The sequence below is a fragment of the Mixophyes fleayi genome, chromosome 3, assembly GCF_038048845.1.
Source record: "Mixophyes fleayi isolate aMixFle1 chromosome 3, aMixFle1.hap1, whole genome shotgun sequence".
NCBI classification, from domain to species: Eukaryota; Metazoa; Chordata; class Amphibia; order Anura; family Limnodynastidae; genus Mixophyes; species Mixophyes fleayi.
In genome coordinates this window covers 316,642,400-316,657,892 of record NC_134404.1, presented here as the reverse complement: position 1 = coordinate 316,657,892, position 15,493 = coordinate 316,642,400, and the positions used below count along the sequence as shown (strand labels likewise).

At 37.5% G+C, this 15,493-nt stretch overlaps 1 protein-coding gene across 22 annotated transcripts in view; it reads right to left on the bottom strand.

Moving 5' to 3' along the window:
• NRXN1 (neurexin 1) overlaps positions 1–15,493 on the bottom strand; it is a 1,083,382-nt gene that overhangs the window by 463,479 nt on the left and 604,410 nt on the right. The window lies entirely within an intron of this gene.

Below are 15,493 nucleotides of genomic sequence, written 5' to 3'. Positions count from 1 at the left end.
CCCATAAATTCTTAATTTATTTTGCAGGACCTGACAATGCTCCTCAATTTTTCGTATAATTTTGCGAACAATCAAAACTCTTTCTTAAGCAGAGTCTGTGGCTATTTACTGGTGGCAAGTTGTGTGCTGTTTTAAAGTGTTGTGTAGCCAAAGAAATAATCTCTAAAGCTTCTCACTCCTGGCAGATACAGTAGTATTTTCCCATCACCAAATGAGCACATCCTTCCACAAATGCAATGGGTGGAAATTGTGCAGATCTGGTCATTCAATGATTAGACCAAACAACAGGATCTTAAGGGTGCCAGGCAGTCTGGTCGGCCAATTGCTGCACAAATATGGCTTTTATTGTCATTGTTACATTTTCAGATCAGATGATCAAAATTCAATTGATATAGAGTTTTGGATCACATGGTGCAATGATGGTCCAAATTGCGAAAAAATTGGCTGACTAAATGTGCCAAGTGGTGCACAGTTCGTGGCCATTGTATTACCAATAATTTAACAGTTGACTTTAAGATTTTGAGAATGGATTGTATCATATTACATTGTCCTACAGTGATGAAATCTAGTGTAACACTCTTGTATATGTTGGTGTCTGGCACATTTAAGTCCTTCATTACTTGAAAGTTACAGAATATGTGTGGCAGATAGCAAGAATAGGGTTAAACACGGACTACTATTTATGAAGTTTTAGTTTGCATGCCCAAAAACATGTACACAGGTTAGCATAATATTATGCATTGTAATAATGACCATTATAGACAATATATATTTCTGGTACATGATATCACATACCAATGACAAGCCAACCTTCTCGTTGAACGTACGGACTATTACCCAAGGGTTCTGCCTTTCTGCAAAGTAGGAGTGCTGGTATACATCATATTAAAACTTGATAATAATTGGTTTGAAATTGTAAAAAAAAACAAAAACATTTTAGCATCATTACATGTTTAAATGAATGTATGTATTGAACTATACTGATTAAGTCATATCATTGATGTGTTTGTCTTACCCGAAACTTAGTTACCTTGCTGCTATTGGTTATACTGAAATGTTGAACTGACATGAATAAGACTCTGGAACACCTAGCAACTTAATTACTGTCCCACCAAAAAGATAAAACCCATTAACATGCATATGCACCTACTAGGAACCTGCATAGTAGAGGTCTTATAGACTACAAACCACTCAAGCCTAAAACTTAGTGAAACCTATGTTAATTTGTATTGAATATTAAACAAAAACAACGATTAAGTCTCAGTGGGCATACATTGGAACTCTCAATAGATCCCAACGGACACCTTTGCCAAGTTACAATAACAGATCCTGTTTAATTTATTTTTAAAATCACCAAATGTGTACAGTCATGGCCAAAAGGTTTGAGAATGACACAAGTATTGGTTTTCACAAAGTTTGCTGCTTCAGTGTTTTTAGACCTTTTTGTCAGATGATGCTATGGTATTGTGAAGTAAAACTGCAAGCATTTCATAAGTGTCAAAGGCTTTTATTGACAATTGCATTAAGATTTTGCAAAGAGTCAATATATGTAATGTTGACCCTTCTTTTTGAAGACCTCTGCAATTCGCCCTCGCATGCTGTCAATCAGCGTCTAAGCCACATACTGACTGATGGTCGCCCATTCTTGCCTAATCAATGCTTTGAGTTTGTCAGAATTTGTGAGTTTTTGTTTGTTCAACCACCTCTTGAGGATTGACCACAAGTTCTCAATGGGATTAAGGTCTGGGGAGTTTACTGGCCACGGACCCAAAATTTCAATGTTTTCATCCCTGAGCCACTTAGTTATCACTTTTGCCGTATGGCAAGGTGCTCCATTATACTGGAATAGGCATTGTTCGTCACCAAACTGTTCTTGGATGGTTGGGAGAAGTTGCATTTGGAGGATGTTTTGGTACCATTCTTTATTCATGGCTGTGCTCTTAGGCAAAATTGTGAGTGAGCCCACTCCCTTGGCTGAGAAGCACCCCACACATGAATGGTCTCAGGATGCTTTACTGTTGGCATGACACAGGACTGATGGTAATGCTCACCTTTCCTTCTCTGGACAAGCATTTTTCCAGATGCCCCAAACAATCTGAAAGGGGATTCATCAGAGCAAATTACTTTACCCCAGTCCTCAGCAGTCTAATCCCTGTACCTTTTGCACAATATCCATCTGTCCCTGATGTTTATCCTGGAGAGAAGGGGTTTCTTTTCTAGCCTTCTTGAAACCAGGACATCCTCCAAAAGTATTTGCTTCACTGTGCATGTCAGTCCTGAGCAAGCTCTGCATTGGTGGTGCCCTGATCCTGCAGCTGAATCAACTTTAGGAGACGGTCCTGGCATTTGCTGGAAGTTCTTGGGAACCCTGAAGCCTTCTTCACAACTATTGAACCTCGCTCATTGAAGTTCTTGATGATCCGATAAATGATTGATTTAGGTGCAATCTTGCAGCAATATTCTTGCCTGTGAAGCCCTTTTTGTGATGATTGTACGTGTTTCCTTGCAGGTAACCATGGTTAACAGAGGAAGAACGATGATTTCAAGCACCACCCTCCTTATAAAGCTTCCAGTCTGTTATTCTAACTCAATCAGCATGACAGAGTGATCTCAAGCCTTGTCCTCATCAACACACTCACCTGTATGAAGGAGAGAATCACTGACCTGATGTCGGCTGGTCCTTTTGTGGCAGGGGTGAAATGCAGTTGAAATGTTGTGTCTGGGATAAAGTTCATTGTCTTGGCAAAGAGGAACTTTGAAATTAATTGCAATTCATCTGATCACTCTTCATGACATTCTGGAGTATATGCAAATTGCCATCATAACAACTGAGGCAGCAGACTTTGTGAAAAATAATATTTGTTTCATTCTCAAAACTTTTGTACATGACTGTACCTTAGGGGGTTCTAAATTCCAGACAGTGTATGCTGATTTGAGCTAACTGTTCACAGCATGGTGTTAGAAGGCACCATGGAGCTTATGGATTACCTTCCGTAATGTTGACCTCAGATCACTGAAGCAGGTGTATTGTGTTCTCAGTATCAACTTCCTGTTGTTAGGCTACAGTACCTTCATATTAGGTTTATTTTTCTGTCAAAGAGCAGCTCCATGTCCAATATGCCGTCACATGATGGCAGCCAAATCGGAAAGATTTGGTTTTTCAGTGACTTTGCTGAACAACTGGATTGCAAAGGGCCTCATTAACACTGTCAGCATTCACCGTACCCACCCATAAGGATCACGCTCATTGCTCGGTGATATCTTAAGCCTCCCAATATTAAAATCTGGATGGATCTTAATAACTGTCAGGTAACATTGGGGGTTGATGGAGGCCGGCACACATTACAATTTCTGGATAATTTCATCTAAAGTGATCAAAGTGGTTGACAACAATGTTACATGTAGCCACCTTAATTTGTAAAAAGAAATCTACACAATTGGAATATGTGCCTGTGAATCTCTACTTTTCTGTTTTAAAACTACCTGTCACCAGGTATTACATTGTAATTGTTACCTTTTTTATATCTCTTTATTACATTGTAATTGTTACCTTTTTATATCTCTTTATTACATTGTACTTTTTACCTCTTTTATATCTCTTTATTACATTGTGTTTTGTATGCTATATAAAAAAAATAGTTCCTCTGTGCCTTCATTCACCCTGGAGATCTCTAAGCTGATAACTCATCTTAAATTCTGAGGTGAGCATCTGGTTGTGCTATTCCCTGGCTGGATACCCCACACCATACCACACACTCTCCTGCTGCAGAGTATTAAGGAACAAGCTGAAAGTATAGTGAGTAGCACATGGAAATCTCGCTATATTATCTGTTCTCTCTGTGGTGTAAGGGTGAATTGCTAATTAAATAGAAAAAATAAAAAGACAATATAGAACCTGGTGACACATTCCCTTTAACTTGGTGTCAATAATCAGATTTGCATAGCATGTCTAGAATGGAAACCTGTGTCAGATTTACATTGCTCTTTGAAGTTTGTTATCAATTTGATTTTGAAAGTCTTTTAATAGGTCCCTGTGTAGGAAGTGTTAATCTGTGGGCGAATGTGTTTCCCTTGCACAAAAAGGCACATTGCATCCTTTAAACTAACACAGCACATAATGATCAATGTAACTAAATTAGCTGATCCAAAACATTTATTTCACTGCCAACAGAGAAGAAGTAAGCTGCCATATCTCAGCTTTGCTTTTTCACCAGGTATTAAAGGATAAGGTTCATGTAAATTTCACTTTCAGTAAGATACAATATTTTCAGAAAATACGAGGAGCGGTAATTCTCTTTCTGTACCTATTTCAATATGTGTTGTATTAAAGAGGAGGCCATAATTCCTCCAAATTTGCTTACATATTACATTGCTCATATTGGGATTTAATCCCTTTTTTCTCCAATACTTATTAGGAACAGGTTTCTTCTGTAGTTTGTGAAAGCTGTGCAGGAGAACACCATCAGGGACCAAGCGGTCTCACCACCAGAATATGGTTTTGAAATATCTTATTTAACCTATTTGCCACTGAGGATTTTTTAAGGTGCTCTGATCAAAAATGATCATTAGGCAATAAATAAACAGGAATGCCATCATTTGAAAGAGGTTCTCCATCTTTTAAACAGGGGTATCCCTAGCCTTCTAAGTGCCAGGCATATGGAGGTTATCTCCCATTGACTTCATTGGTCTGAGCACACTGTGACACTGGTGAGCATGCGAATACACATTTCTAATGGGGGAAGGACCTCTTTCCTTTGGCAGTATCTGAAAACCCCTAGGTCAGGGTAGGAAGTGACTTGTGGGTTTTCTTAAATCCTTAAATGAACAAGACGAGTGGGACTTTTCAGGGGTTATGTAGAGGACTAGTCCCCCTCGTCCTTAGTGCTCAAGGCGTTAAAATGACACTTATAGATTCACATGCAGGGAGTTAACCATGGCATGTTCCTCTATTAATATATTAATACATAATAGTGGTAGGAAAATGGTACATGTAATTTTGGGGTATCCAAAGTAGCTACCTCTTTGTCAGATGAGTACCATATATGACAAAAGGGGCAGCCACATAGACAGGGCCGTGGTGAACGCAATAAGCATGGAGAGAGGGTGCATTTCAGGCAGGCCCTGCGCTACCATTAGGCAGTGTTAGGCAGTTGCCTAGGGCGCCTGGCTCTGGGGGACACCACTGAAATCGTGCACTTCTATAAAGCTGTGCGGCGGCATGGAAGTTAAACTCAGCGGCCGCCGCACAGCTATATAGATATGCACGATTTCATCCGATCCATGGCGGGGGTGGGGTGATTGATCACCGCCAGCCCCCTAATGCTGGGACGCACTACCTACCGCCCCTCTCTTCCCTCACTGACTGTCGGGAGTGACATCATCATCACGTCCCGACAGTCAGTGAGGCGCACGCCAGAGAGGAGCAGAGCAGCAGCATGGAGAAAACTTCCTGGTAAGTACAGGTGTGTGTGTTTGTGTTGTGCTGCGGTGGGGGACATGTTCAATAAGGGGGGAGGCGGTGTGTTGCGCAGGGGAGGTAATTTGAAATTTTGCCTAGGGCGCCGAGAAACCTTGCACCGGCCCTGATTTCAGGGACGCCCTGCTGGTTTGCCTACACCAGAAAGAAATGTGGACAGGCAGAGTGCAGTGTCACCCTCCCAAGAGCCCTGCTCTGCTCTCCTGAGCATGCACAGCGGTTGCCATATGTGCAGAACAGCTCGATTTGGTGTCTGAGGCCCCCTGCCCAGAAGTGCAGAGACAGGGCCTCTTACAAGTTTTGCAGGGTGTACCAAACATCCTATTACCACCCCAACACACAGACCTGGCTGATGCAGTAAAGTAACACACAATAAATTTCAGCCCTGAGCCTGTCTGAATCTACTCACTGTCACGGTGGAGGGCTGATGCAACGCAGAGCTCCAGGAGAAATTCAGCTGACTAACCTTCTATGTAAAATTACACAACTAGGCACTAGAATGTAATAGGATTAGGAAAGGTACATGTTTGCACTGTGCTCAGCTAAATGACCCTGAATATTTTTTGTTTTATCCTACTCAGTGTGGTTTTTTTTAATGAAATATAGTACATTCTCTTTTTTCCCCCAGACATCTCTATTGCAATGCTGTCAAACTGCATTTGTCCAATGGCCAGATCTCTCCGAATACAGCAGTGGAATTTTGGGAACAAGAACATCTAAAGGCTATAAAAGTAGAAAAATGGTTGAACAAATTTGTTGCTGATAATTCCTGAGTGTCATTATACAGCAGCCGTGATACCTTTGTCTTTTTGTTTATCGGTGGAAACAAACCTATAAGTTATGTGATTTTAAAAAGTGATTCCACCCTTTTAATGGTGCCTATACACAGGTAAATCTATGTTTCCTGTCCCTAAATTGGAGACATCTGGCTAATTGGTGGCCGGGCCGAACATTTGTCTCCTACACGGATATTTTAGGGACTGCCTAGACTTTGGCCCAGCATCCCAGTCATTTATTCATCAGTGTTTTTAATTAGTGTACCTTTCAGCTAGGGTCAGGGGAGGGCTGGCAGATTTCAGCCGGGGGGGGCAAGACTCAACTCAGCAGCCTATTAGGAACATTGTAAAGGAAAATAAATGCAGGTGCCCCAGTGACCCAGCCCAAGGTAGCCCACTATGGGACCAGCCCGGGGGGGAGATGCCCCCCCAAACCACGCTGCCCCTGGCTAGGGCCCTACCAGCATTATCTCTAACCTGCATGCAAACATAAAAGAGAGATAGGTATGTACCAGTTTTTAGAAATCAATTGCTAGTGTAGGTACCCATCTGAATGAGGTTACCTAGTCACGGTAGATGGGCAGTTTGATCAAGCTGTACACTAAGAACCTTGGGCCTGATTCATTAGTGATCTTATCTGCCGTTTTTTGCTTATCTTAAGCAAATCCACTCTGTGCATGCTCAGAAAAGGGAGATAAGAAGCAAAATCCACTGCGTAAGTGAAGAATTTCTTAAGTTAAGATGAAAATCCATCTAAACTTCACTCTTATCTCCTCGTTTCTTCTTAAAAATAAGTATCTTAACTTTTGGACAAGATAAGATCACTAATGAATCAGGTCCCTTGAGTTTATTTCAGATATTGTTTAGTATATTGCAATTACACAGTCTGATACACAAACATTTGCTATTAGTATGTTTTTAGTGTCTAAAGTGTGCTCCTGCATTCTTGTCCTATTCATATCAGTGCAGTTAGAAACATTCCATCATCATTCACCGGCATTTTTAACCATCCCAATCAACATCTGAAAAATCCTGCTAAAAAACTGATTATATTAAGGGGTCAATACTTATTGATTGTTAATGGGGGCAATAATGATACAATAATTATTTATGATGGGGGCAACACTTACTATTACATGATGGGGCGCTATTTATACAGCACACATGTGGCACTACAAGTGCCAGCCTGCACTTGCCTTCAAGATTTTTAGTAACTCTAGCCCTAAGTCATGTTTTCACTAAGACGGAAGTATCAGCCTTTCTAAAATGCAGTTTGGAGCCCATATTGATACAAGGAATATCCATATCCTTACGCATTATTTTTTTTTGCCATGAAAAATATATGTGCCTGGGCAGTAAATATAGATGATCATGGCTTTAATTATACTAATTATCTGGTTTCATATTTCAAGATTGGGCTTAGAATTAGCAAATCACTAACAGCAAACCTCAAAAGCAATTCAGTGCAGCGATCAGCTCGCCGCAGCAGTGTCAAAAGAACATGAAATATAGATTTCCACTGAAACAACTATTACAAAAACAGCTTCTTTAATGCAGAACATCTGCCTCGACGAGACCTCTTTATGCAGTTTGGTGTTTATGGTTTTGGAAACTTAGCATGTTAAATAATAATGCCTCATTGGCATAAATCCTTGAAGTAAGAAGTTAGGCCAGCTAAATTATAACCATTAGGAAGAAATGGCAGAAGGAAATAACAGCTTTTATATGATTAAAAAGCTTTTCTTCATCCCGACTTCCAGGACACATGGTAATGTAATGAACAGTGTACGAGCGCTGATCATTTGTCAAATGTCCTTGTTGGACATGAATAAAATTTCCATGGCCATCGATACTTATGGAACACATTGTACATTTTAAGCATTTGATTCCGCCCTTACTTATGACCTAGAGTCACTATTATACCTCACTCTTAATAACGCACATATATCCGTTACTGGCCATTGATTGCTAATATGTTCCTTTCTAAAGTTGTTATTATATGCTTTAATATTATATTCGGACTGAGGAATAGCTCTTTATCTCTCCATCTACACAGTGTAGCTCAAATATAATATAAACAACAAAATTATACAGTCTGAATATGATGTATTATAGACAGCAAATGCAGCATGGTGGCACAGCGGTTAGCATTGCTGCCTTACTGTGCTGGGGTCATGGGTTATATTCCAACCAAGCCCCTATCTGTGTGAAGTTTGTATGTTCTCCCCGTGTTTGCGTGATTTCTGATAAGATTCACCATAGTGTGTATGTGTCTGTCCACGTGGTAAGGAATATAAATTGTTAGTTCCATTGTGGCAGGGACTGGTGTGAATTATTAAATATTACCTGTAAAGAGCTGCATAATATGAAAATGTATGCAGTATATAAATAAGTGTAGAAATATAAAGATAGATATTTATTTATCTGTCTATGTATCATTAGCATAGCTGCTAGCAGTACTGAGGATGTAAGTTTGTTTGTGACCAGATTATCTCTATGGAGTTTGATTAATATCTTTATGTTTACAGGGGCGTCCTCTAGATCCCTCAGTATTACTTAAGTCAGAATGACTTTAATAAAAACCACTGAAAATAAACTTAATTTTTATTATGAATCAGGGCCAGACCTAGACTTTATTTTTTAAGGGGGAGGGGTGCAATTTAGCATAGCCACGCCCCCCCAATGCGGATTGGCTGGTCCCGGTTGACCCCGCCCCTGGTCCCGATTAGCCGTGCCCCTTCCGTCATTTTTTTCGGCGTCTTGGCTGCAATTTACAGGTATGTTTGTGTTGTAAGGAGGGGTGATTGCCTTGATTGCCCCCCTCCCCTTAGATCCGCCACTGAAATGAATAGGTGTGGGCAAAAACCGTAAATAAAACAATAGTCAAAGTAGATATAACAATAATTCAATAAAACAATAATATTATATTCTACTGCTATTTTGGTTTTAAAAAAATACCCTGAAAAAACTCTGAAAATGTAATATGAGATCGGACAAAGAGGTAGCAGATAACTCCCTAAATTGCACAGAGGGGTAACATGATACTCCGTTTACCATATATATTTACATGTGCAAAATTAGGCAAACACGTTTGTTGGTGATCAAAGGCAATATGTATGAAATTTTTAATACATTATTAAAAGTGCACTATGAGTTATAAGTAAGAATCTATGTGCCTTATTAAATGCATGCTATAATAAATACACTCCTTGATCTGATTTGGTTTTTTTTTTTCGTTCATGCTTGTTTTAGTATGTTTTTTATTAACCTTTGTTTACTATTAAACTTTGTACTTGCATGGTCTATTGTAACAGAAATTCTGCTCTACTATTAATTATTGTCACTTAATCAATACTGAAATATAATATAATGGATTTAGATGGTTTACTTTGTACCATAAATGTACAAAGTGTATCAGGTGCTATTGTACAAGACATGATAGCAAGCCTCATATAATACTATTTCATCCAGTTGTGAAATATTGGTCTTTATTTTTCCGCAGCCTTCTTAGATATGTATTAAAACGGGCTCAACTGTGAACCCGAATGATGCGAAACTGGGATTGTCTTTAAACAGATTTCCGCTTGTCTCTCTCTGAAAATGTCTTTTTGACAGGGCCCATAAGAGCTTTATATTCTATCTGCACACACATTTGATAGCTTTATATTCGGAAATAAGAACTGCACGCCGGTTTATTTTTATCTCATAGGTAGAGATCAGTAGGGGCAATAGGAATCCACTCAGGTAGAAAATCTATAGATTTAGGGTCATGCTGAGGATTAACTCTATTTTTCAAAATCTTAGCCCATATTGACGATAAAAGAAAAAGGTAGAGATTTATAATGCATTTCACTCCTGGTTTGGTTTTGTACTTTAAGTATATACACCATAGTGGATAAAAAAAGAGAAAGAAACAAAAATACATATCCTAGATCAATACTGCTAAACATTTTACCCTCCTTAAAGCATGACGCATTTTGCATGTTGGCGGTGTTTATTGTGTTTCTTACATTATTTTATCCACTCCACATTCCGACTAATATATTTTAGTGATTCATTTTATGCACAATATAAACCGCACTATTGATCTATAAGTACTTGTGATGATATTTGTTGCCGTATTATTACATTGAGTCAGTATTGTCATCTTTTATGGCACGCTGCTAGATTAAACACTTCTGAGCCATATTCTGAACAATAGATGCCATTGATGTTAATTAGATTACATGTATTTCAACTAGGGCTGGAAAGAAGCAAAGTTCAAGAAACGAGTTAGTTCAGCCAATTGAAATTTAAAGACCTTGTGGGAAAAAGATTTAAAGAATCCAATTAAATGATAGTGAGAACTCAGCGGAATTAAAGAACGTGGGGGAAAAAAAAAAACAAGCAAACAAGAAAAATAAAGGTAGCGATAGAGATCAGTATCATAAGGGAAGTTAGGGGAAACAGTGAAAAGAAAGAGAAGGAGTTTGAGGGAATTCAATCAAAAAACAGAGCAGTCCCTATTTGATCCACGAAAAACTCATTATTGAACTTAGCAAATGGAGTTTGCAGTTTGAAGAAAATTGACTTCTGGGGTTCTAATCTAGCACAAAATCCAATTAATGTGAGGCACTGTACAAGTTGAGAGTATTTTTACCTTTCTCTAATCTGCGCTAGATAGAAAAGTTGGACAAACATTTTAAGCCAAATGTTCTGGCTCTTCTATGGTTAAAGGGAAAAGAAATCAATGGTAAATCACATGCAGGGTAGACTTCACTTTATTTCTGTTATTTAATCATATTGATTGGTAATATTGTCCACTGAACCGTGAAACTCGGAAGCAGCTCGCACGTGAACCAAGGGAAGAATATATAATATATTAAATGTCAGTGGAGGATAAATCTCCAGCCTGCTCATTGGGCTCATTGCTTTCTTTATCGACGATGTGAATTTTGATTACGGAAAAGTAAATATATATTTGTCCTGGGAAATGCCTGTTGGTGGAACATCGATGAGATCTCTGTCCACTTTACATTCTAGAATAAATACGTTATCAGAATATTTCCAAATAAAATAAAATAAGATACAGACTTATTTTATTAAAATGAACATCCATGTGTTGTAAATGGTTTGCTAGTTTGGTTATGTACAAAATACAGGGTTTTCATTTCAGCTTTTATACCTTTTTATTGCTTTAGAATAAAACATATCAGCTTCACTGAAAGTATAAAGGAGACAGAGTTTACAGCAACTATGCAGGGACAAATATGCAAATAAGGCACCCACTTTCTGGAGAACAGACTTCTGGGTATGCCCTTTGAACTGCTAAGGATGGATTACCCAGAAGCCTCTGCTCCGAGAGTTCTCTTATTTGAATATATGTGTGAATTAATACATTGACTGCAGCTTTATCCCTGTCTCGGTGTAGACAGTGCATAGCTGTTACAAATTCTCAGGAGATCTGATAATCCACCGTAATAGCTGTTACATTTCTGAAACGGCATGGCTAAGCTGTAGTTTTTGAGTCTTAACGTGATTAAAATAACTTAACCTTATCAGAACTTTGTCATATCCTAAATGAGCCATTTTTTAAAACAAATTGTAAAATGTCTCTAATTGTATCATTATACGTTACTTTAGCACGCATTCGTTTGCCAGTCTGCTATTCATAAATACCAAATTGCATAAATATCTAGTAAAATTATAATATTATATTATTTGATTTCTTTGAAAAATTATTTCTGCAACACATGTACATATTAGAAAATTGATAGATTATGGAGCAGCTGCTCCAAAATAGCATTTTTATTTGCCAAAAAACAATATTTTGAGTTGGAATGCCATCGTTTTTCAATTCTCAAATAGCAAAAAGATAATTCACATCACATCGGTTTACTGTCTCTTGCTGCCTGGAAGTGCAGACAGATGATATTTTAACTACTAGAGCAAGTGTTGACATACGGGGGCACACCTTGGTGATGCATCATCACAGATTTTTCCTTGCACGAAAATCCGCAATGATTGGGTACTGTAGTACACGGATATGGGCGCAGCCGAACATCGCACTGATGTTCAGTGGTACACAGCGGACAACTGATTCCCCCAAACTCTTTTACTAGAACACATCTTGGCAAGCAGCTACCAGCCTCTCCTCCTCATATAGCCTGTATAAATACATTGTTTAAATAACGGATACATCTTATGAACAGCTAACTATTTTATGCTACAAAGGGGGGTATTTAATTGTCAGCAAGTTTTTTTTGTAGCAAGTTAAGTCATTTTAACACTGTTTTTTATCATTTTCGAGCGGGTTAACTTTACCCGCAATTCAATTCCATTTTTAACGCTACATTTTTTTCATGAAACAGTCCTCTCGCTCTCCAGTAGAAGGTCTATTGAAAGTATAAGGTGCACGAGAGGCAGCCGTGTTAAAAGCTATTCAATTGTTTTTTAACGCGGCGGGTAAAACAGACAAATATGCTGTTTTATCTCGCACCTCCTTGGGGTGTGTTAAAAAATTATAAAACTATGAAAAGTATTTGAAATCATGTAAACATTTTGAAAAAAAATTAAACTTATGTTTATCACTAATGGCTAACTTGTGTAAGTTGATTTTCTTGTGAAAAAATTTTAAAATATAAAAAAAACATAAAAAATAAATAAAAAATAAAATCACTAATTAATTATATTTTTGTATGTTTTTGGTACAAATATGAATGTAGTAATGTGTTTTGACATGGCATAGATGATTGTATGGTAAAAAATAGTTCAATAAAATATATGCTAAAGAAAGTACTGTAATGTAGATATTATCAATGTGTATCAATGTGTAATGCAGTCTAATGTATGGAAATGTATGCAAAACTTTTTTTTTGTGTTATACATGACAGCGTTAAAACTCCCTTTCACTCCCCTAAAATTTCGCAAACACAAATTTTAACAGGCAGAGGCAGCGTTCCCTCTTTTTCAATTGAATTGCACGAGTTTTCCCACTGCACTAACTCAAAACGGTCGCTATTGCCGGCAAAAACCAGCGGGAGATTTTTTTATTTTTTTTTCGCTAACAATTGAATACCCCTCAGAGAGACTGATAAGTTGACAATTTGCTGTTTTTCAACCATAAGGCCCTTTAAACTGCCATTAAATAGCATGCTTCTTCTAGTGTTTTTAGCAAAGCATATTAATGGATAAGGGGATGAAACCTATTAATTTTAAAGACACCACTTTTTCACGTGCTTGCAGTTGGGAATAGTTCTATTACTCACATTCCCTACAAGTGGGGTGTCCTCCCTTGACCACACTACAACTACAGGTGCATGTGCTAGTTATCCCTGCATGTCAAATGGGATCAAGTTAGACATGTGATGTTACTGGATTTGTCCGAACGCCAGTGGGTAAACAGCCTTCCTAATGCCAGTGGGAATTACAGATCTAACTAATTATCCATTGAAAACAGTGGATGTGTGATTTAAAATGTTTTGTTACATTGTATTTATGTCTAGTGTTACATAGAATTTATAGATCCACAGATCACATAAGTCACCTTTATCCCTGAATAGGCTATAGCATCTAAAGTTTTCTTTGTTTGCTTGAATCAGCAGTGTGGAACAGGAGGCTCATGGGCCACAGGACAAGGATTTAATAAACTACTGCTAAAGAAATATGCGGAAAAAATATAGGAAAATTACCACTGCTTGCACCTGCATTAATTTATGTTTTTAAAATTTTGTTGTGTATATTAATTGTTTCTGTAATGGCTTCTGTCATTTTTGAGCAATGTAATGTTTAATTTTGCATTAGAATATAGTTACATATTAAATTTATGCAACTAGAAACTAACAGCACAATGTGATAAAACATGAAAATACCTTTTTTTATAACCAGCTTATATGCTGTATTTCACCTATCGAAGCAGAATTATACTTTATATTTAATCATGTATTAAAATGTATATGCCGTTAGCATGTCTAATATAGAAAATTAGAATATATTTTTTCAATATTCAAGTTTTTAAATTGTTTGTAATTACATTTTTGCATAAATCCTTGTAACATGTTTTTTTTACTGTTGGACAGACAACTATTAATACTGTTAATTTTAAGAATAATATTTTGAACTGGAACATTCTTAAATGTTATGAACTGTGTAACAATTTTTGTTATACATTATATAATTATTTTTTTTAAATGTATTCATAAGAATTTCAGCAATGAACGTATATAAACTAGATGATTATGTCCATATATGCATTAATATTTGTCTTATTTACTGTACAATGAAAATTTCAAAGCATTTAAACGTGATTTTTAAGGCATTTTGTCTAGTGATTTAAAAATTTGGTTGTAAAACCTATTGAAGTTCGTTCAATGTAGTGCACCGAATGTTCATCTTTGTTTTATACCACAGCGCCACAATGGAGCAGGATCACGAACGGAAAGTGCGAGTGGATATGAGGAGATATAAAAATTTCTATCAACTGTTTGAATTAAATAAACATTTCAGCTTTTGTCCTAAAATTCTGCTTGGTCTAGCTATCTTTATGGCTTATATAAATCATGAGGGTAATGTAACACCGGGACAGTCTTTCCTACATGCCATACTTTGTGTTTGTGATGCATTTAATACAGGCTTGGAATGTACCTATCAACGCGTTTCTCCACCAAGTCCTATACAGGGCTAGACATCTTGGGGTGGTTACCAATATAACAGGTAAATCACAAGTGTGTACTGAAAAACAGCCCCAGGCTGAGCACAGGACTGTTACCTCTATGAAAACTACTGAGTCTCTATCTGACCTCTGGGTTGTTGGAGTAATTAACACAATTACCCTTGAAGTGGCAACTTTGCTGCACAACTGGTCAAAGAATTGTGGCTAGGGTTCCATTGAAAATTTAGGTGCATTTTTCGCAAATTGAGGAGCACAGCCAGTCCCAAAGCTGCTTTTGTGCATTTAAGAATAAATGCATTTTGATCAACGTTATTAAAAGTGGGAGGTATGAGTCAATTACTGTCCTCTATATCAAAAGAAACACTGCGGATGGGCCGTTTTGCCCCTTAGTAAAGGACCTCCATTGTATTGTGGATAAATCAAGGTTGAATTATGTGCATAAGTGAAAATAGTGTGTATTTTACAAAAATATATAATCTTAACATTTTAATATGCTGATGTGGCATGAAAAAACATCTCAGACACATGAAACACAAATTTATTTTTGACATAAATGTAAAATGCACATAAAAGAACAAAATCAAAATTAAT